This window comes from Triturus cristatus, chromosome 12 (assembly GCF_964204655.1).
Source record: "Triturus cristatus chromosome 12, aTriCri1.1, whole genome shotgun sequence".
Classification (NCBI taxonomy): Eukaryota; Metazoa; Chordata; class Amphibia; order Caudata; family Salamandridae; genus Triturus; species Triturus cristatus.
The window spans coordinates 708,319,931-708,340,532 of NC_140595.1; the positions used below are offsets into that span (position 1 = coordinate 708,319,931).

At 43.2% G+C, this 20,602-nt stretch overlaps 1 pseudogene across 1 annotated transcript in view; it reads left to right on the forward strand.

The window, feature by feature from the left end:
- Window positions 1–20,602, forward strand: part of LOC146780366 (hydroperoxide isomerase ALOXE3-like) — an 86,554-nt pseudogene that overhangs the window by 21,546 nt on the left and 44,406 nt on the right. The window contains exons 2-5 of the transcript XR_014972354.1: window positions 5,624–5,826; window positions 10,805–10,889; window positions 12,167–12,289; window positions 14,860–14,963. The product of XR_014972354.1 is annotated as a hydroperoxide isomerase ALOXE3-like (transcript). The remainder of the gene's footprint in view (window positions 1–5,623; window positions 5,827–10,804; window positions 10,890–12,166; window positions 12,290–14,859; window positions 14,964–20,602) is intronic.

The following is a 20,602-nucleotide window of genomic DNA, read 5'->3' on the forward strand; positions in this document are numbered from 1 at the left end:
TTAATTACGGATATCCAGTTCAATGGGGCTCATCAGACATCCAATGGATGGACTGCGTATCAAGGGTAGTAATCGAACTGTGGGGACTCAATCCGTGCTGTGGGGAATTAAAAAGATATCTAAGAATGGGCGGTGTCACTCGCACTATTACTGAAATTAACACCATCGTTGTGGAGTCACACAAAAACTAATGACAAATGACTAACGTTAATTGGTGTGAAGGAGGAGCATTAAGTCGCATTAAACGTATGCGCGCAAGGTAATTAAACAATATGTGGAGATAGGCCAGCCGATACTAATGTTGGCAATGTCCATTACATAAGTGACAGAAAGCATCTTACCGCAACAGACGCTGCTGTCTGGTTCAGTCACTTGTGTGATCGTTGTAACGAGGTATAAGGTTCACTCGTAACTAAAATAAATAGAATGAATGGTGTATGTTAGGGGGTGGGGGTGGCTGGGAGTAGATAAAATAATTCAAGGAATGGGATGGAGATTACTCTTACCCAGAGGCACAATGTATGTGCTGACTATTGAGGAACGTCCGTCTCCGCCGAAGCTCCCGCTCAGTGTGAGCTTCGTCCGCGTCTGCATACGGTTACCGGGGCAACCGTCAGCGTATTAATGACGGTTACCGGGGAATGGACAAGGTAAAAAGACTAACCGAATACTTACGGAAAGTCGAATCTAGGTACATAATTATTTTGATTGGTACAAAGAATTTTTAATACTCAAGCAACATGGAGAAAAGTACATATAGATTAAAGATTCCATGGACTTGTAATAATCATTGCATAATCAGTTGGAAGAATTCCACATATACATATAAACAATCCATATAGCGGAAGAAAGACATATCGCAAAAATGCGTGAAGACAGACAAAAATTAAATTGACATATACATCAACAACATAAAATTAACAATTGGTGCCATACAATTACAAACTAAATGTGAAACCAGATTTGGTAACCGGGACCAATTGTACCACAGGCTGCCGTGGCAGTCGGGATCGTTACAGGGTGTCAGAAGTGAGTGGCTGGCTAGATCAACAGTTCATTGAGGAAACCTGTCTATTAATTTCCTCAAGTTCGTTAAGCCCGCTAGTTACAGTATCTAAGAAATGGATCCATCTGCACTCACGTTTGTTCAATATGTCTGAGAAATTGCCCCCGCGGGGGTTCGGTTTTACCTTTTCCAAAACCCACCACCTCAGGCTGTCAGCTTTGTGTTCGAACCTCCCAAAGTGTTCCACCAGGGGAGCACCGGGTGTATTGCAGCGGATACGGCTGCAGTGTTGCAGTATCCGGCACTTCACTTTTTGAATAGTTTGGCCCACATACAGAAGTTCACATGGGCAAGCAATCACGTAAATCACCCCAGATGTGTTACAGTTACTGTGTTCTTTAAGTGTGTAGGTTTGGTTGTTATGTGTGAAGTGGTAGGTTGTTCTAGTCAGTACACAAGCTTTGCATGAACCACATTTGTGGTGTCCCATGATAGGGGTACCCCATAGAGTGGTCTGTCCTGATAGTTGATTCGTGGGTAGTAGGGATTTGATTAGGTAATCTCTGTTTTTACCTTTTCTAAAGGCATGCAACGGGGTGGATATATTGCCTAGTTCCTCCGCAACTAAGTGCCAGTGCTGGTTGATTGCTTTTTTTAATGGTATTGCTCTTGGTGTTAAACGTGGTCACGCACACCAACCTTTCCTCATTGCTCTTCTCTTTGGATTTAGGAGTTAGTAGGAATTCCCTGTGGTTATGCCAGGCCCGTTTGCGCGCCTTCTTCAGAAGCCTGACAGGGTAGCCACGGTCTATTAGTCTAGACAATAGACCTGCCGATTCATCAAAAAAGTCTTCCTTTTTTGAACAGTTCCTCCGAATACGGAGAAACTGTCCAAAGGGTAAGTTGTCCCTAAGGTTCCGGGGGTGATGGCTTGAGTAGCGTAATAGTGTGTTTCTTTCACTAACTTTAAAACCGTATGCAGACGCGGACGAAGCTCACACTGAGCGGGAGCTTCGGCGGAGACGGACGTTCCTCAATAGTCAGCACATACATTGTGCCTCTGGGTAAGAGTAATCTCCATCCCATTCCTTGAATTATTTTATCTACTCCCAGCCACCCCCACCCCCTAACATACACCATTCATTCTATTTATTTTAGTTACGAGTGAACCTTATACCTCGTTACAACGATCACACAAGTGACTGAACTGAACCAGACAGCAGCGTCTGTTGCGGTAAGATGCTTTCTGTCACTTATGTAATAGACATTGCCAACATTAGTATCGGCTGGCCTATCTCCACATATTGTTTAATTACCTTGCGCGCATACATTTAATGCGACTTAATGCTCCTCCTTCACACCAATTAACGTTAGTCATTTGTCATTAGTTTTTGTGTGACTCCACAACGATGGTGTTAATTTCAGTAATAGTGCGAGTGACACCGCCCATTCTTAGATATCTTTTTAATTCCCCACAGCACGGATTGAGTCCCCACAGTTCGATTACTACCCTTGATACGCAGTCCTCCATCCATTGGATGTCTGATGAGCCCCATTGAACTGGATATCCGTAATTAATCAGGTACACGATTTACTATGACGTACGTGGTTCTAGTGGTTGGTTTTAATTAGGACGACATCCTCACTTCCCCGTGTTTTAACATTTTAGGTGGACGATCAAATTCATCACCTAGTCAGGTTGCCCCAACCCCCTCCCTTTGGTCCTGATGAAGATCCGCACGGCCAAGGTCTAAATCTCCTCAAGGCCTTCAAGACGGGTCGAAACGTCGACGCTTACTTTCTATTACCTGGGACACACATATAGTTCCTTTGTGCTAGACTAATTATTGGGTCTTTTGAAATACAAAAATATGTATCTGTGATTGAGAAATGTGACCAGGTTTTTTGGACGGTGAATTACAACCGATCCCTATTGTAAACCAAATGAATGTCTTTTATTACTTTGTTTCCATTCCTTGCTTCACCCACTCACTCTTAACCACCTTCTTTTGTTGCACGTTCCTCTTGGAGCAACCTTAAATTGCCTTATTCAATAATAAATGAATATGTATGATAATCTAAACAAGGTTGGATGTTGTTCTTTGCTGGATTGAATTGTATATTGAGTATTGTGAGCTCCTTCCCTTTAAAAAGTGTTTTGGGCTCCGAGCTCAAGATTATAAACCTAATTGACTAAGTGAAGCAATTGGCTCACTTGTATTAACTAATTGGTCAAGGACCATTGTTTTTGGTATCAAGCATATGCAGTTCTAGGCTCGCCAATTGAAATCTTTGGTAATGAAGTGCTTACAAAATAGTCTTGCTGTAATCATGGTTGCATCAATTGCAAGTGCATTTCCAGGGTTTTAAAAAATTTGCCAAAATTCACGTTCCTGCTATGGTAAAGATTGATCTTTTCTATCTACATTAAAGGAGGGGAAATGTTCAATCAAATGGTGCATCGCATCGCCAGCTCTCTCATACCCCTCACCAATGGGAGGGGGGGGGGAGGGGACCAAGTTTCAAATTCCTTTCTAGACTGAATATTTCTCTCGTCCAACGTGAACTCTCCCACAGAAAACATAATATATAATCCCCGCTACAGCACTCTATGAAAGGCTGCTGATGCTGGAAATGTACAAGGTGTTAGTCTCCTAATGTTAAATGTATTCAATTAACAGTGTTAGTTTGACCTAGGAAAATACTGAGGAGTAATCCTAAAGGTGTCCTAATCAATGGGAGAAGGCCACATTTTTAGCACAATTCTCAAGGTGATCAAAAGTTCAAAAATTAAAGAAGAAATCAAAGTTGGTCAGCCTAGTGAGAGAAGCCTATCCCACCAGGACTTAAATCTGATCTAGAACATGAAAGGCCATTTTATCACACTAGCCAATGTTAACATGTAATTCCTCATCCACATTGAGGCCTCCCGGGGACTTGCTCCCAAGCAGAATATTATATTCCGATTACAAAAGTCTGAGCCTCTTTTCCCCGTCTCCTCCTTTTGCGCTTTGTATAGTCCGGTCTGTTAAAAAAAAAAGAGGTTTTAATCTGCTTTCTGATTATGTTCTCTGGCCACTAGGTAGCTCACGTCAATGGTGTTTTTGTAATGCTCAGCCTTTTTCACAGGGCAGATTGTATGCGTCCATGCATGTAACCGCATCACCATTGTAAAACACAATCATCACTTTTACACATGATAAACTTGTTAATGCAGCATGTCCTGCCCATGGGTAGCGTGTTACGTTTTATGGTTGCTGCTCTGTTTACAGGCCTACCACAGTTGGAAAAAGCTTTTCTGTCCATGGAACTAACCTCCCCTGCTTTCACATGTCTCTGAGTAGGTGTGCACCAGAATGTGCTGCAGAGATTTAGATTTGTGATGTGACCAAAGGATGTGGGGGCGTTTTGTTCCCTACAATATAGATTTTTCAACAAAGCTATTTGCCACTTTACCAACATTACCCTTTAGATTAATACATCATTATAGTGGGTAAACTCCCTCCAGTCCTTTTTTCTTTCTTTTTAGTTTTTTATAGTGGGGTAAGTCTGCTGTCTTTCCTAAAATGTTTCTTTTGTAGGGGAAACATTTCTTTTAAAATGTGGTAAGCCCCCCCCCCCCAACCCCATGTTGTATGGGGAGATGGTCTAAAACTGTCCAGCTTCATGCTCTGTCTTTTTTGGATGTGTTCGTTTCTGGCTTGTTCTCTAAAGGTCCGTTTGATCATGCCAACGTCCTTGATTGTACGCATGGCAATGCACACCTTTTAGGGTGATGGGCTTTCTTGAGTTTACCACTCTTTAAAACTGTCTTCAAACTCGTACATTCAGATCATTTTGTAACAAATGGTAGAATTTCAGTAAATGAGCCACACAAGTGTTAAGAGCCAGTAGGTCCAAAGAAGAATTTTGTAGTTTTGAAAATGTATTATATACAAGACTAGACCCTAGTCATAACACATTTTGTGCATGGTATCTTTTCACACATGCCTGTAAGATTGGTTTTCTTTGAATGTACCAATATTTTGAAAGGTTCCAAAATAAAACTGGCAAATTTCTAAACAAGGTCATTCAGAAGGGACCTGTTGACACTGTCTTGTGACCTACCGGTGGTGTCCGGAGGATAGTCACATTTTCTGAAAAATTGAACCATATCCATTTTGGTATTTATTGTTAACTACCCACCACTTCACATAACTTTATTTTCTCTCTGGAACATCCCTGGTATCCAGTTCTTGAATGGCTTTTTCTGGACCCTGTTGCATCATTTGTTTGTATCCTGGATCACTTACGACTAGTTGGGCAGATGGTATTCCAATTTGAATTAGCAATTGAGACTGGGAATAAAGTTCTGAGATGTAAGTGGAATTTCTTCCATGGTTAAGCAATATAAACACTTTGTTTTTGTGATTAGCTTGTAATCAGGAATATTGTACAATTGATTGGGAAGATTAAAAAAAATAAGCAATTGCTTTGCTAATTTATTATCTATTGTAACCTAAGAATAGGCGATTGAGGAAACTGAGCTATGTCATTCTTGCTGATACCTAAATGGCCTTGTGTCTGGCACAGCTGAACTAACTGTACAGTAAATAATACTGTTCTAATGTTTTTCAGACGGACCTGTACCACATTCATGAAAAACAGGACTTGGGGGATATCCAACTAATCCACCTCCACAGAGCCCTTTTCCTTCTTCCCTGAGAACAACTGGTTCTGCAGCAAAGTTACTGTGAAATCCCCTACAGGAAAGATTTACCACTTCCCCTGCTACCGCTGGATCGAAGGATACCTCACTGTGGAGCTTCCTGAAGGGACAGGTAGAGTACCACCTGAATTAGAACATAGCAATCAATTCATAAGCCTGATCTTACTCCACTCGTAAATTTCCTTTTTGGAATTTCTAGTTGATCTTGAATGCTAATCTGCTTGTGGCCAAAACATCACAACATAAATATATGGGGGGAGAATCACTCCCGTAGTATAATGTCTATAAAGATACCCTTAATCATTGGAAAACATTGTTCTAAAAGTAGATTTAGTTAAATGCATACGTTTTACACTAATTTCGAAACGTTTCCAACACACCTATGTAATGGCATCTTCACCCAAGTTTATTCTGAAGTTAGCTTGCAGTATTTCTGCATGCAGCCTGAGTCCTCTAAGATTTCAGCTGAAGCAAACCAATTTTCTTTACTGTTTATTTGAATAGCAGGGGAGTTCTTTGGTTAACTTTTTTTAAACTCCAAATTAGCTACTGCTCGTGTAAATCCTGATAATTGAGATATAAGACCAAATTGGAGGTCCGTCGCGTGAGTAAAGCTTTTGAAGATGCACCTGGAGGATTAATAATCGGTACCATCTTGTTTAGGCTTCTTGGCACCACATGTAAAGACCCCTTCAACCCATCCTTGAGGCAATAATGACCCTCTTTCCATTAGGATGCATTTTTTTGAGGCATGACGCCTCTGGAGAAATCCCATTGGCTGGCTATGCCAGAGCGGAGGCAGCTGCATTTGGGTATGCTTCATATTTTAGTCCTAATTTAATTACTTGAGCAAAATTATGACAAAACTATGGCAAATCATTTGCTTGAAGTAAGGCTGACGCTGCTTTGAGGCATTGCAGATAATTAGTGACCAAGGGATTTGAATGTAAGAGGTCCAGCCCCCCCCCCTTACACTGAATTGTTGCCCATCTCCGTTTTAAAAGGTATTATCAGTGACATGGTTCAATATAATTTGGCTCCTAAAAAATCAATTTTCATCAGTTGTGACTAAATTTGCTTAAAGTCCAAAAGCCACTAAATGCTCTGTTCTAATACCATATCACTACTAAATGTGGACGCTAAGATCTTCACCACCATTTTAGCGACCTGCCTGCCCTGCCTCCCCCACCCCCATTGACCCCAGATGCAATGCCTTATAGACCCAGATCATGCAGGCTTTAAGCTTGCAAGAAACTGTAGTGACTACACAAGTTGTTACCTTGTGGACAAGGTCCAGCGTTCTCGGATACCAGCACTTTTTTCGATTGATGGAGAAAAAGCATTTGATGGGGTTCACATGCCTTATCTCCATACTACACTCCAGACTGTAGGTTTGGGGCAACGCTTTACACAATGGATATGGTGTAGCTGCTCTGGACATCAAGAAGTGATCCAAATAATGGCCTAATGTCCCAGCCCTTCGATGTTGCATAAGGGATGAGACTGGGGTGTCTCCTGTCACCACTCCTGTTTGCTTTGTACATGGAACATTTTGCAGGATGGGTGAGGGCAAACCCCCAAATTTCCATGATTATTAAGGGTGGCGGGGAGCACAGACTGAGTTTGTACGCTAATGATGTCATGGTGGCACTGGCAGACCCTCTCCACTCCCTACCAGCCCTTCTGCAAGAACTGGAGGCTTTTGGGAAGGTCTTTGGGTTGACTAACTCCTAAAAGTCACAACTCCTTGGCCTTGCGGCCCTCCCAGAGGGAACGGAATGCCATTGCGCTACTTTTTCCCTTCCAGTGGGCTTCACAGGGGGTGGTATATGTGGGCCTTCATATTCCCCCACAATATGACCGAGGACTGCAATTACAGCCTTCTCTTGGCAAACTCGCTCTGAACTACAGAAGTGGAGAAATTATACATTATCTTGACTAGGGAGACTAGCAGCAGTCAAGGTGACCCTCCGCCCCAAGATTTGTCATGCAAACCCTGCCACTGGTAGCCCCCACCCACCCCACCCACGTCCTCAACAAACTACAACACCTGATCGAAACTGCATATGGGCAGGTAAAATGGCTTGAATTGCAAAGTGCCTGGCACGCTTTGCCCCTGACGATGGTGGCCTGAGGCTTCCTCATCTTGTGCACTATCCAACGGCGCAGCACCGCCACCTTGAGAGCGCACATTGGTTTATTGCACTCAAAGAAACCACAAATGGGGAAGTCTTGGCTCGCGTTTCCAAGTCTCATAATGCATGATCTCAATTGGTCATTTTGGCCTTGTTAATTAAACTCCTTTAATACCGAATTGGATGACCGACATATGATGCAATCTCGAAATTTTACTTCCAGATCAAATAAAGTGAATAATCAGAATAGAGACCCCCCCTTAATGCTTTTGTATGTGTGGAACAGGAGCTGTCTGAGCTCTAATCTGTAACAATTTTTTTTTTTAATGTGGACATGGCTGACACTCCGATCAATAGAAAGCCATTCGAAGACTACTTCTACCAGACTGCACTTATTTTATTTATTTATTTTTTTTCTTCTCTGCTTGTTTCGGGCTCGTATTGCCTACAGAAGGTCTGCAACTAAACTCGGATGTCCTAGAAAGGTATTCAGTGTGTGGTCCCTAAAATAAAACCTATCAAATCTCTCAGAATAAAGGAAACCATGTATGCAACTGACACTTGTGACATGTATCTTTCACTCAGTAGGGTAACTTTCCACAAGCAATGGAAGTCCTCCAGAAAGCAATGAAAGCATTTTAATATAAGATTCAAATATTGTTTAGAATCTAATATAACAATATAGTTAATACTTCATGCCCCACCCCCATTGGGCCAGGCCCTCCTGTTTTGGGACATAATCTGATCCAAGATTGAGGTTTACAGCACCCCAGGAGAACATAATTTATCATTTGCACACCAATACTTGTGGCCCATAATGAAGTTATCATTCATAGACTAGAACATGGCTGCTATCTCTTACCTTTGAGCATAAGAAAGGGGCACAAAGCTCAGGTCATCTCTAATAAGCTGCCCACATGCCCGCCTTCCTTAAAGCATAAAACGCAACAAATTTCAACCCATCGAATTTGCGACTTCATAACTGGCCTAAAGAACAGAGGAAAAAACAAACCTTGACACTAGTAAATATGGGGCACATTATTTAAAAGAGGGTACAGCCTTGCACTGCACCAACTGGGGAAAAATATACTAATCCCAAACTGACTCCACATCCTATTTTTCTGAGAATCTCTTAATTTCCCTATGCCTACCAAAAATGAATGTGTCCTTGTGTAATGTAACTGGTGCGCCTGTAAAGCGCTCTAATACCTTGAGTCGAGTTTGAGCTATATAAAACTGCCAAAGTGATCACTAGTAAATCATGTCTTATCTTTGTAGGTACAGAACTCATTCATATTTAATGTATTTTATAGCACATAGTGATGTTAATGTGACAAGTCCATGCTTCATGTTTTTTTGATTGCACAGAGAGCGGACACCTCAGCTCAAATAATTTCATACACTCGTGCATCCCCCTGCAAATATAGATCCTATCTGGTGGCTGGACCTTCTGACTTGCTATCCAAGCCTGAAAGGACTTACCCCTTAACATCAGAGCTGCCTCCTCAATTCTTGAATTTCACAAGAAACTGAAGACCGACTATTCACCTGGTCTCGGTCCAGGCTTGGCCCATGCCACTCCTGCTTCTCAGCACCACAATACCCTTTGGGGGTGGGGAAGTATTGTGCTCTACTAATACAATAATATAGGCTGTTGCACCCCAGCTCATCTGTACCAACGTTATACTAGTAATCCGCAAAGAAGCACCTTGTTTCTTTAACTTTTATAGCCCACTAGGTTTTGTGTGGAGCTCAGATTTCGAGCTAAGATTGTGTGGGTTTTTTTTTCCCCCCTCCACTTTCTGCCACATCTGTTCATGTTCAGTGCAACTCCAGCAGACTTTTCAAGAACCTTCACTCAGAAATCTATAATGTACCAAACCGCTCAGAACATTGCTAAAGAAAGTCTATAAAGGTGCTGTGAGAAATCAGTAAGTGCAGAGCAGAACACCACATGGTCATTGAATTACCTCGAATGCAGAGGACATGGGAGTATAAAGTTCTATGAAGGGGGGAAAAGAGGTTGGGGTCTAATCCAATACTCGTGGAAATCCCCTCCTAGTTGGGGTCGGGGTGGGGGGGGGGGGGGTCTTGAATCATAAGTGTTTGGTTCAATTCACATGTCTGGGTTGATGGTGCTCCACAGTATGGGTTACTGCACGGTCATGGATCCGTCACCATGTTTCATGATCTTCAATAGTCCTTAATAAATCCGGAAAGGTGGATGAGAGATTTGTGGCAGAGGAACAGTGTAGGGCTAGTGTCTGCAAGCATTCTGGGCTTTTGCCCCAGTTGCATTCATGACTGAAGAGAACCTTTGATTTGATCCTGAATTCCTCTGGGAGCCGGTGAACGTTCAGGGGGAGCTTGATGAGGTCTTCACATTTGTTGAGTTTGTGTCTTATCTTAACACCTGGGTCTATCTTGGCAATGGGGTTATCAATCTAGCAAAGCTGATATTGCAGTAGTCCTGTCAGCTAGGACCAGGGCTCTTGTACACTCCATATTATGGTCAGGTTGGCTTACTTGAAGACTACATTTTTTTCTATTTATTATTAATGTATGGGGGATCTGGAGATTAATGCCAGTGACCAATTTGTTATTGTTTGGAGAGGAAAGTCTTCTGTTGGAGGGTTGTATAGAGCTTAAGAGGGTGTCGCAGGAACATATTTTCAGAGTCCAAGTTATCCTAGCAGAAGGCTAGTAACCAAACTAAGCTTGAACACCTTATAGAAGGGACATGTACCACAACTGGTCCTTGGACAACTTCAAATGTTACCAGTCAGTCCCAATCTCTACCTGGGGCAGGTTAGTGTCACCTGAAATGCATCTTCCTTGCATTGGCTAGGCATCATATTCTATGGAGTGCCTTTTATTGTTTGTGTGTGATATTTTCAATTTCTTCAATAAGCATCCCTCAACATCACTTTTCTTATTTTAACCTATTTGGCACAGCTACCCTGGCCTCTGCAGAAGGTCACAACCCCCTCCTCCTGAAGTGGCGAGAGAACCAGCTGGAAGAAAGAAGAGAGACTTACAAGTGAGTTATGCTATACAAGTTCACAGAAATAGAATAACACTTTGGCAACTGAGATGCAAACATCTCACTGTAGTTTATAGCCAGTCCTTGCAGGACCTCCTTATACTGTCGGCACTTTAAAGATCACAATTTACACAGACTAACACCAGTAATTTATAATTTAGCTTGTTGCTAAGTAGCTTTCAAGGGGAGGGTTTTTCCCTACAGGGGCGGTGGTTTCTATAGTCGACAGTGGATCTGTGGTATTGAATGCTTTCCTCTGTTATCTGATTATTGTAAAACAGGAACTAGAGTCACTTGCCTTAGCTTTTGAGTCCACCTCCCCCCCCCCCCCCCCTTTACTTGGTTACTGTGCATACTGATCAATGTTTATTGTTGCAGCAGGGATATCCCTAGTAGAACTGTTTAAGGGGCACTGCAATCTTATAAATAAAACACTATAGAAATGGTGCGGATCCCATCCCACATTACCACACCTTCGCCACCCAATTCCCCTTTCCTCTTTGGGAACATTTTCCTACATGTATCCTTTGGTACTTGCCTCTGTGTTCAGCACTCTCACCAGTGAGCTGTGGTCTAATAAGAAAATTTACATAGATATATACATACAACGGATGGGCCCGGCAGAGGCAATTGCCCCTGTAAGGGTCAGAGTGACCTTTAGGCAGAGCCCAAAAGGCTGGTCTGAGAGCACAGTGTGTGGCCTGTTTGTTTTATGTTCATCTCGAATAACCACAAATCTTTGAATGCAGAAAATACAAATCTATGCAGTTTCCTATATCTTTCAAAATATCTGTATAGCCTGTCTTTTTGTTTTAAAGCCATTCACTCCATCAAACCCACCACACACTTGGACGATCCCATTTCCTCCGGCCTACCTGAAAGATCCATCAATTTGTCACTCCCCTATGGACAAAAATTGAACTCTTTCCAACAAGGATCCCTCTCTGAATGTCTGAAAATTGGCCAAGTTTCTTCCCTAGTAAAATATAATTTTACAGCACGAACCAGAATGGCCCAAACCACTTCCGACCTGTATCCAATCCGCCTTTACTGGCTAAATTGGTTGAAAAATGCACCCATGATCAACTATGCAAACACGTCAAGCCTTTTGACTTAAGATTTTCATGAGCTCTTGGTTACCTGTGAGTGTTCATTGAATAACGATGCAATACAAATGGCTGTCGTTTTGCTCTACTTAAAAGGCAGGATTTTAGAACCCTTTTCAGACTGAAGTAGTCATTGCCACTTTTCTATTGTCTTCTCTATCCTGCCAGGTGGAGAGTGTACCACGAAGCTTTTCCAAGATGCATCGATGTGGGTAACGTCACGGAACTAGACTCGAACGTTAAATACTCCGTCACCAAATCACTAACTTTTGCCCTCAAGAACGACGCTTCGTAAGTATTGAGTGTCCTGGTGATTAGAACAAATAATGTTGGTGCTTCAAGAGACCCTTCTCCTCTATAGCAATTGTACTTCTTAAATGACAGTGGTCTCTTGCAATTGAAATCGTATGACTCGCGTAGGGTTTTTCTTCAGAATGTTGAGATCTTTGACTTTAGCCTGTACCGCAGACTGCATAGTATTCACAAAGCGCGGTCCCAGGGGCGTAACACAGGCCCCTTCATTACGGAGGGGGGAGGGACAAGCTCCAGAGGGACCCCCCTCAGCACTGCACTTCGGCTGGTGATCTCCTGATAGTCCGGAGGGGACCCCTCCACGTACCTTGCAGGGAGGGCCCCCCTCTATTGGTATGCCACTGCGCGGTCCTTCTTTAAGAACCATAGTACGAATGGACCGCTGTCCTGTGGAGCGGATCTTAAAACAAACCATGTCCTGCATCCACTCCATATGAATTGCAGAGGAAAGGACTTTTGGCCTTATATCGACTGAATGAGATTCGAAATAACTTTGATTCCTTTCAGTTGTAGCCATCTAAGCGTTGTTATGGTGTGTGCATGTTATGCACAAACATTGTTTAATTATCTGCGTGAGTCTTATCGCCTTGATTTAGCTGAATTGCCCAGATGTGATGTTAAATTAAGTTATTTAACTGCAACAGGGCCAGACTGGGAACCCAAAGCAGCCTGGTAAATTTCGTCAGACCAGCCTCTGTAGCTGCGCAGCAAGTGAGCCTGACCACTGCAAGAAGGGTTGGGGGGGGGGGGACGAGATTCCCATGCCCCAAAAGAAAATATTTATAGCAATAAATGGTGAATTGCGTGACACTTATTTCAGTATATATTCAATTGTATTAGCTTTTTTAAACCTAGTAAATGATGGGCTGCCAGTGCTCCAGGATACAACAGTCTTTGTTGGGGCTCGTCGACGTCTTCCTCATGATCCATCTTCCAACAGTGCCTCATTTCGACACAACCCCTCACATTTATTTCATTTGTTTTATAGTTCCCCTCACACCAGATGATGGTGTTGAGCTCTTTACATCAAACAAACAGAATGGATAGTACATGTGTAATTCAGTGTACAGAATGTTCCACAAGACAAAAGGCACGAAGCAGTGTGGGCATATTTGTAAGATGCTTGGGCTGGAGAGGCACAAACTCTGGATGCCAAATGTAACCGTGGTTAGGGTTACATTTACTAATGTGTTTCTACCCAAACAAACCCTTTATAGCATCATTAGGACAATCAAAGACTGGACATAACATAATTTTCTAACCTGAACCATGCAGTTTACATGCAACTTTTTGATAGTTCATAGCTCACGCTGCTAGATTACTTTTGTAACTTATGAACTACACAGTAGCAAAAGCATTTCTCTGACAAGCAGCAACCCACAGAGCTATGCACATGAAATAAGTGTATATGATCTGCATGGTACGCATTCTTTGCAGTGGGCATATAAACCCTGCGCTCTACCTTAGATGAGTAGCAAATGCTACTAGACAAAACTCCAGCAAGAAGATTAATCTCCAAAAATATCACTTTCATTGTGGCAGAAAAGTGCTCAATAATATACCAATAACACTGCAGTGGGTGCTTAAACTATACCATATTTCAAAACACAGGCAAACTGGAAACAAAACGTGAGTGATGTGTGGCTTCTACTGGCCTGCTGATTTTGTTACTGGGTTGAACATTGCAGCATTGCTGCAAAACTGTCAATCCCCGCACCCTTCCAGCCTCCTGGGGAAACACCGATGCCTGCTACGGCCTGTCCGGCCTTGAACTCCAATAACAGTGGAAGCTTTAAAGATTCGTTTGGTGCATATAAAGTCATACCTGAAATTACATCTCAACCACCGAATCATAGGGGGAGTGGGGAGAATTGATACACTGCAACGTTCCGACACAAAGCTAGGGCATGCTCAGCTGATGCCAACACCCATTACCAACAATGGTCCACTCCAGGCGACACTAGAGAAATACTACAGGTTGACCAACTTTGCTTGGCAACAATTTAGCAAAACAACCAACGTAGAAACACCACCAAGGCCATCTCCTAGTCCCATATCGGTTGTGACTCTTAACTACACAGGCCTTCTTTATTAGGCTGTCTTTGCCTTTCCAGCCTGGCACTATCCGTTTGTAGCTCAGGATTTAATTTGACTGAACTGATGTCCCACTGGTTTCAAAAAATCCAGTTTTTATTTCAGTTTAAACCTAGTTTGCTTCCGAGTCCTCTTCTAACCCATTGCCTCCATCTTTAGTTTGTCATGATACTTTGTCCTAGAAATATTCTTTCATTAGGAAATGTTTGCATCATACTCTTCCCAAACTTCATATAGCGTTCTTTCTTTATTCTAGATTACTTACCTTAAAATGTTTCGCTAATAGTGTACTGCTTTCACTATCAACAAATGTTAACAAATAGCGTTTGAATTCATGTTTGTCAGAATCCATCTTTTGAAGAACCAGAGAACACCATGTTCAAATACCCTTTCCATTATGCGTTATTCTTATCGTGATGTGATGGTTCTTAGTAAAGCCATCCTCTCTCTCCTAGAACGCTGGAAATCAAACTGAAAGGATTGTTTGGTCGCCAGGAATCCTGGAAATCACTTGAAGACCTCAAGAGGGTTTTAAGGACTCATAATACTGCTACTTCAGGTTGGAAAGTTCCTTTGACAAAGCAGTGTGTGCGTGTGTGTGTGTGTGTGTAGCTAACTTTAAGCAATTTGATTTCAGAGGGTTGGCTAGTATTCAAGCACTCTTTACAATTTAATGATTACAAAATATTGAACACCCAGATGTGTTTCCTTATAAATGAGGGGATTTATTACATTTTTTTTTTTCTGGCTTGCGGGGTTATCTATTCGAAATCTACCTTTTTTGCCTCCTTTTCCTGCTCATCGGATACTTGAGCTTTCTATATCGGACAAAACGGAGAAATAAATGAGCTTGGCACTCGCAATCCCTAGGCACATCTCTGGTTAAGCACTGATTTATACACCAGAGTAACCCATTCCAGATGTAGATTTTAGCACACCGGTCTTCAGCTGACTGGAACAGAAAAGGACCATGATTAAAATTGGAGTACCTTGGCGTATAGTGTCGTCTAACCTCAAATAGCCATAGAGGTTGTGCAAGTCCAGGGCAGCAAGAAGTCTTTCAACTTTTAATATTTTGTTGCAGGTTTCTATAGCACTACATGGCCCAGCTTTGAGCTGCTTTAAACACGCAGACCGCGTCTTCGCATACCCTGCCGACTTAGGGCGAACAAAGCAAACCAAAGGGGATGATGGACGGAGTGTTGAACATTGCTAGCACTCACCCCCAGTCAACTGATCTGTTCGCCATAAGTTGGCAGGGTATGCCCAGACGTGGGTCCCTTGCTCACTTTGCCACTGGATTCAAGCTAGCCTAGCTGTTGACAGCTGATTAGCCAGAAACCAGTCCCAGGATGCTAGTTTCCAGTCCAGGGAAGACCTGGCTTCGCAGTAAGGGCTGGACTGTTCCCATGAGGCACAGGGTCAAGACTGATGTGCATATAGCCATGTCTGAACTGGGGTGGCAAAGTAAGCTGAAAAATGATGGATTAAACCCATATCAGTTGACTGGGGGCGAGTGCTTGCATTGGTGGAGAAGTGTGGCTCAATGGTTGGAGCGGCAGACCTCGATGCAGAGCACTGGTCCGGGACCAGGGTTCGATTCCTGTCGCGGCAGGGTCTCGTGCTATAAATTCCGCGGACCGGATATTCTCGCCTCAGTGCCTATTCTAATCATGGGTCCCACGCTGCAACTCTGGGAAATAACTTGCTTAATCTCCAACGGCCCCAACAGCGCTGGGATGCCTGGCCTTCACCATGGAGGTGCCCAGGAGTGGACACCTCACATGGAAAGCCAGGAAGGGTTCCTTCAGCGGTATGAATACAGCGATGAGATACCCGTAGTGGTGGTCAGCGCTATATTAAAAAAAAACATACGTCTACATTTTACATTGTTCAACACTCCGTCCATCATCCCCTTTGGTTTTGCTTTAAACAAGCACCAGTTACATTAAACAAGACCAGATTATTTTATCGGGCACAAGGAGGTTTAACGATTTTCCCAGAATCCCTGGATATTGAGCAGACACTGGGACTTGAACCTGCTTCCAAAGTTGGCAGATCTGGCCATAAGGCCACACCCTCTCCTCTTGGAGATGCACTGAGCTGGCAGCATCCATTGCCCACTCAAGCACATCATTGATACTCAGGACGTTGTACCCACTTCCACCTTATTACTCGCCAAATGTTCCCACAGATGCAACTCCCTTTGCCAGCTAATCTCCCTCGGCCTGGTTCTAGCGGGTGGGCCAGGCCTACCCAAACAGGAGCCTGGCCACCCAAACAGGAGCCTGGCCACCCAAACAGGAGCCTGGCCACCCAAACAGGAGCCTGGCCACCCAAACAGGAGCCTGGCCACCCAAACAGGAGCCTTGGCCCTTGCAGTGAGGGCTTGAAGGCAGGCTCGCAAAGCCATGGGGCTCATAGTGCTTCAAAGCGCCCCCTCGTGTGAGAGAGCCTCCCGGGCGCGCGCGCACACAGTTTTTGAGATCACAGCCGCACCGGAGTACTTCACAGGTCTTTAAAAGACCATTTACATGTTAACAAGGCTTTGTTTATTTTTTCACCCCTTCATCTCCACCAGGGGCATGTCAAAAGGCGACAAATTGTTTCTTTGGCCCGGTAACCTTTGCCAGTGACCAATGAACTGTCTTCAAAGAGCTGCATGCAAACCTGAATGCTATAGTTAGAACTCTGCTTTTTTTTTTTTTTGTTTTGTTTCGTGATATAGTTCGAACTTCCCCAGTCTTTCATTATTCTAATGTTGCTAAAATGAGTGTCTTTGGGCAGATTTACATTTTTATCAGTAAAGCCAACCCCTGACCACTGGAGTACTCTTTAAATCCTGAGTTTGTGCTTCTCCAGACCAAACCCTCTTAAAATATACTGCCCACCAGTATGGATGACATGTCACTCCTACACCTTGTAATCCTCATTGGCTTATGTGACATTCCCTGTAGGCTGATTTACATACTTGTATAATTTGTTATCTGTATATGAGTAGTGCTATACAACAAATGAAATGCATATGAGAGGGGGGCTAAGTAAAGATGAGGGACACTGTTGGAGGGTGGCAGTGAGGGAATCCGAGGAGGAGGTCAATAGAGGGGCCATGGAGGGATCAGGGGCACTGTTGGAAGGTGGTCGTAAAGGTATTTACGGAGAAAAAGGTTATTGGTGCGGCGCCAAAAAAGACTTTCGCATTAGCGCTAAAGCCGGCCCTTTCTGTTCTTTATTTAATTAGCAGTCTGGTCATAAGGGCTACTGTGGAACATACTTTAACGTGTGTTCTAATTATATTTACTGCTATATTCAATGTTTTAAGTTTGAAGGTTATTTTACTAATGTTTTTACCGGGAAAATGAAGTGGAGTCCGATGGTGCCTGATATGGGGCTGGGGCCCAAGGTCAGCTGTGAGAAGGTGCACTGGAGAGGAGTAGTGGATAATCACGCCTGCAAGGGAGTGCGTTGAAGAGTCTGGGGTCAGGTGGAGGTAGTAATGAAGAGGGATCCTCCATGAAGGCTCGAACAGAGGGAGCCCAAGTAGTGTCACTGGCCTGATACTTCCACCTTCTCTTCCCATCAAAGGAACATTACATGGAAAAAAACACTTTTTGAGTGATAATATTTAAGAATGATTTTGAAAAGAGTGTTTTACTGGACCTTGTAAGACTAAGAAGAGATAAAGGAGGGCCCTGAAGCAGGCCTGCCTAGACATATATGCAACAAATCGAGCCCGCAGTGGCCCACCCAAACGCACCCTTGGCCCACCCAAATAAAAATTCCTGGAGCAGGGCCTCCCACTCCCTCCTACCCCCTCCCCCTCTCCTCTCGCCACCAATGCATTGTACTTGGCTTGTGATCTTCTCTCGAGTTTAAGCGAAATGATAGTGTCCATATTGGCTTGTTGAACACTGGGGGTTCGAGGAGTCTGCTGCAATAACTCCTCCTGTGAGGGCTGTGCTGCCTTCTCTAGTCGCACCACTTGTGCCACACCCTTGAGTGGTGAGCTTAACTGGTGGTTGCAGAAGAGAAGTCCTTTGCTTTATGTTCACTACTCCCCAGTGCAAGCTTATAAGTAAAGCAACAATGTCACTCACCCTGAATTATACCTCAAACACTAAGTGTGCTGTGCTATTGGCTGATCCAGAATGTGAATGAAATTGGTAACAAAGCTAGTGGCTGAACTGTGCTGACACCCCACCCATGCCATGTATGCTTCCCTGTGACTGGATTCCAAATGTGAACGAAAAGATAGCAATGCGAGAAAGGGAACCTAATTTAAAATATTATATTTCTTTATTACATGATTCTGGAGAGAGGTACAGCTACAAATAACATTAACGTTTTAATTTTATAAACCACCATAGCTCCACAAATTTCCATAAAACCATATGTAGGTGAAGTGTCACTTTCATTTCCAGCTTTGTGCTTCCCATAATGCACAATAGCCTGAATCCCACATCGGGGAGGAATCCTTAGCATCAAGTAAACATTTGTTTGCAATCTTCAGTAAAAATCTAGAATACCTGCTATTAAAGGCCCCAATGTATTTATATCCTGGTAGAGAGTACATACTTTTAGCATCTGCCTCCCACCTTCCAATCCTTATTTCCTGACTTGGGGTGAAGCCCTGCTCCTTTGTGAGATGTGGCTGCACCCCACGTTCTTAGTCTGCAACTGACCTCTGTCTTAAGTCTTCACTTGGGTCACGCCCTTCTCCTGAATTTCCTTACTTTAAAAGGATGCTGGACCAATGCAGACCAAGGGGGTTTACCCCGTTAATGTAGGGCTACCTGCTGAGGGGGCGGGGTGCCTATGCTCTCTGCTGCCACTCACAAACTCTCCCATATTCCCTGGTGCTGATGCCTTATATCTGAGCCCACCAGGCACGTTCGCTGTGGTCACCTGATAGTCCGGCTTGTCGCCACAGCCCACTCGTCTTCTGATAGCTCTTACCGCATCCCTTCCCCTTTCTTCCTTGCGTTGGTGCGCTCATGCTTACCCATCACAATTCCAATCGCATGTTAGCCATACATTGTGGTAGGGATGTTCTACGTCCATTGGCACCAGTGGTCGAAGTGGGGATGATCTGAGGGGGATGGCGTGCCCATACTTTAATTTCAACTGAGCAGTCCCCCCCCCCCCCCCCCCCCTTACTTTCGGTGTAAATACAACCATCCCAGGACGGTTAATTAAGAGTTGAAATGCTTCAGTTGAAGTGTCTGGCAGGGAGTCTCCTTTTCCGTTGAGACTGGAGAAGGGGCAGATAGCTAAACAAACAATCCTGCCTGGGTGCCTGCTTCCCTGAACGGAAAGTAGATGTGTGTAACAGATCATTCTGCAAATGTGAAGGGGGCTTGGAAGTCGGTATTGGCTTTAATTGTTAAGTCTCTTAAGCTTTCTGACGATGCACATTTATTCTTTTTGATAGGTATTGTAAGTTAGCTACTAGATGATATGTATTGGTACTTAAAAAATTATACACAATTGCACTGCACAGTCTGGCTATTACTAAACGTATGTTGTAAGTTTTTTTTTTTTGTTTTGTTTTTTTTCCTCCCTCATCTGGAACCCTTTTGCATATTTTGTAGTAGCCTATCTTGTGCTGTGTGTAATGCATGTTTAAAATTACTTGCATGTTCAGTGCTTCTGTCAGACTGGGACCTCGTAGCTCTGAACTACACAAGTCACTGTTCTACACTGCACAAACCAGGATTCAATTCTGTCTCTGGTGCAGAGCATTCACTGATAGATGTCTCAATATGATAGTGCATTTTTCACTCCTTAATATAACTTGCATTTATTTTTCATATGAGGTCTGTAATTTCAATGTAGTTACTTGAAGGTGAAGGATCCAAAAGCCACACCTTTGACCACACCCCCTCACTTACTCCACACCATTACGCACTAGTCAGATCAATACAACTTTATTTGTTTTTTTACAACCATAAAAGTATAAGCAATTAAAACCATAAAATACACAATACATTTCTTAAACTTATGATTAACATATCCTTCAAGAGATAATAGCTTTTAAAATTCTTTTTTAAAACAAGCTGTCCTTTCTTGGGTCTCATCGACCTTCAAGTATGTCTTGCACCTTACTTCTATCCATATATACCTCATACTCCCTATCACTTAAAAGGTCTATATCATCAATACTCTTTACCTTTAAGAAACTCTAACATTATTTAAATA